The sequence below is a fragment of the Abrus precatorius genome, unplaced genomic scaffold, assembly GCF_003935025.1.
Source record: "Abrus precatorius isolate BTA unplaced genomic scaffold, Abrus_2018 Scaffold5, whole genome shotgun sequence".
Taxonomy (NCBI): domain Eukaryota; kingdom Viridiplantae; phylum Streptophyta; class Magnoliopsida; order Fabales; family Fabaceae; genus Abrus; species Abrus precatorius.
This window is the reverse complement of record NW_020874395.1, coordinates 7,949,018-7,952,211: the sequence shown is the minus strand read 5'-3', so window position 1 is coordinate 7,952,211 and position 3,194 is coordinate 7,949,018. Positions and strand designations below refer to the sequence as shown.

The following is a 3,194-nucleotide window of genomic DNA, read 5'->3' as shown; positions in this document are numbered from 1 at the left end:
TGAAGTCAGTGCCCCTTCTGAACCACTTTTTCAGGTTTTCAGTTCAGTATAATATTTATTTGACCTTAATTTTTGCCTGAGCCGCTCTTTCTAGTTTTCACCTCACTAGGTCGCCCTAACTTTTGCCTAGGTCGCCCTTTCAGGATTTCAACCTAGCGAGCTGTTTTCTTTTTTCTTTTTTCTTAAATTATTTTTTTAAGCATAGTATTATTTTACAGCATCCGAATTAATGGGGTTTGGAAGATCTTATCCATCCATGTTTGTGAGGATTAGAGCTCCTCTTGAGAAAGCCTTTTTTACCACGTATGGTCCTTCATAATTCGGGGACCACTTGCCACGATAATCTTTATGCGTTGGCAAAATCTTTTTGAGCACCATATCTCCCTCACTGAATTCTCTTGGATGAACCTTTTTATCAAAAGCCTTCTTCATCCTTATCTGGTATAGTTGACCATGACATAACGCATTCAACCGTTTTCCTTCAATGAGATTCAATTGATCAAAACGAGATTGCACCCATTCTGCTTCCTCCAATTTGGTCTCCATTATTACTCTTAAAGAGGGAATTTCGACTTCAATAGGAAGTATTGCTTCCATTCCATATACCAAAGAGTATGGAGTTGGCTCAGTTGAAGTACGAACTGAAGTTCGGTATCCATACAAGGCAAATGGTAGCATTTCATGCCAATCTCTGTATGTCACTACCATCTTTTGGATGATCTTCTTAATATTTTTATTGGCTGCTTCAACTGCTCCATTCATCTTTGGGCGTTAGGGAGGGGAATTATGATGCCGAATCTTGAAATTGTCACTCAATTCTTTCATCATTTTGTTGTTCAGATTAGTGCCATTGTCTGTTATCAACTTGCTTGGGAGGCCATACCGACAGATCAAATCCTTTTTAATGAATCTCACCACCACATTTTGGGTCACACTAGCATATGAAGCAGCCTCAACTTATTTTGTGAAATAGTCAATAGCAACTAGAATGAAGCGGTGACCATTAGAGGCTTTAGGTTCAATGGGTCCAATAACATCAATTTTCCACATTGAAAAAGGCCAGGGCGATGATAAGACGTTCATATTTGTTAGGGGAACATTAATATTGTCAGCATATGTTTGACATTTATGACATGTTTTCACATAACGAAAGCAATCGACCTCCATTGTCAACCAATAATATCCAGCCCGTAGAATCTTCTTTGCCATGGCATGTCCGTTGGCATGAGTCCCAAATGAACCTTCATGATTCTCTTCCATGATCTTTCGTGCTTCTGAAGCATCCATATATATAAGCAGAACCATATCATGATTCCTTTTGTAGAGCACATCTCCATTCAGAAAGAAACTCATTACTAACCTCCTTAATGTCCTTTTGTCATTTTCAACAGCATTTAATGGGTATTCTTGGTGTTTTAGAAAATTTTTAATGTCATGATACCAAGGTTTACCATTGGATTCTTCTTCAACCATTTGACAATAGGCAAGATGATCAAGCTGTTGCATCTTTATGAACGACATGTCTTCTTTTTGACTCACTACAAACATTGATGATAAAGTGGCTAAAGCATCACCCAATTGATTCTCTTCACGAGGAATATGTTGGAAAGTAATTTCATCGAAATACTCTACCAACTCTCTGATATAGGCTTAATAAGGGATCAATTTGGCATCTCGAGTCTCCCATTCACCTTTCAGCTGGTGGATGACCAAGACTGAGTCACTATACACCTCAAGAATTTTGATCCTTGACTATATAGCCGCTTGAATTCCCATAACACATGCTTCATATTCAGCTACATTATTCGTACAATCGAATGATAATTTAGCTGTGATCGGGATATATTGCTTCTCTGGGAAAATCAGTATAGCACCAATCCCATGTCAAAGTGCATTAGAAGCACTGTCAAATATCATGACCCATTCATCTCTTGCTGAAGATTCTTTCTCATTAAGTAACGCCATTATATTTTCATCAGGAAATTCGTACTGTATTGACTGATAATCATTCACCGGTTGATGAGCTAGGAAATCTGCGAGAGCATTGCCTTTGATTGCTTTTTGAGTAACATACACAATATCATATTCTGATAATAGAACTTGCCAACGAGCAATCCTTCCAGTAAGGGCTGGTTTCTCAAAGATGTATTTGATTGGGTCCATTTTTTACACCAACCAAGTTGCGTGACTCAACATATATTGCCTTAACCTGCGAGTTGCCCAAGCCAAGGCACAACAAGTTCGCTCCAACAAAGAGTATCTAGCTTCATAATCAGTGAACTTCTTGCTCAAATAATAAATGGCATGCTCTTTCTGACCCGATTCATCATGCTGACCTAAAACACATCCCATGGATCCTTCTAACACTATCAAATACATAATAAGCGCTCTCCCTAGTACTGGTGGCACTAGTATCAGAGGATTTTGTAAATACTGCTTTATCTTCTCAAAAGTTTCTTGACAATCTCTATTCCATTCCATTGGCTGATTTTTCCGTAGCAACTTAAAAATTGGTTCACAAGTAGCAGTTAGTTGACATATGAATCGAGCAATATAATTCAATCTCCCCAAAAATCCGCGAACCTCCTTTTTAGTGTGAGGAGGCGGCATTTCTATGATTGCTTTTGTCTTGTCAGGATCAACCTCTATTCCCTTTTGACTGACTACGAACCTCAACAACTTGCCTAATTTCACCCCAAAGGTACATTTGGCAGGATTCAACCCGCAATTTGAATTTCCTCAACCGCTAAAACAATTTGTGTAAATTTACAATATGGTTTTCTTCAGTCATTGATTTAGCAATCATATCATCCACATAGACTTCAACCTCCTTATGTATCATATCATGAAATAAGGTCACCATCGCCCTTTGATATGTTGCCCCGATATTTTTCAAACCAAAAGGTATGACCTTGTAGCAAAAGGTGCCCCAAGGTGTAATGAATGTGGTCTTCTCTATATCCTCTTCAGCCATTTTGATCTGATTATAACCCGAGTAACCATCCATAAAAGAGAAAAATGAATGTTGAGCTGTATTATCTACTAGCATATCAATGTAAGGCAATGGAAAATCATCTTTAGGGCTGGCTCTATTTAGATCTTGATAGTCAACACACATCTAAACCTTTCCATCTTTCTTGGGAACTAGCACAATGTTAGCAACCCATTGAGGGTATTTGGCAACAGCAAGAAAA

General features: G+C 38.3%; 1 pseudogene; it reads right to left on the bottom strand.

Moving 5' to 3' along the window:
* Positions 1 to 957: 957 nt before the first annotated feature.
* On the bottom strand, positions 958 to 2,610 carry LOC113866595 (annotated as a pseudogene).
* Positions 2,611 to 3,194: the final 584 nt, after the last annotated feature.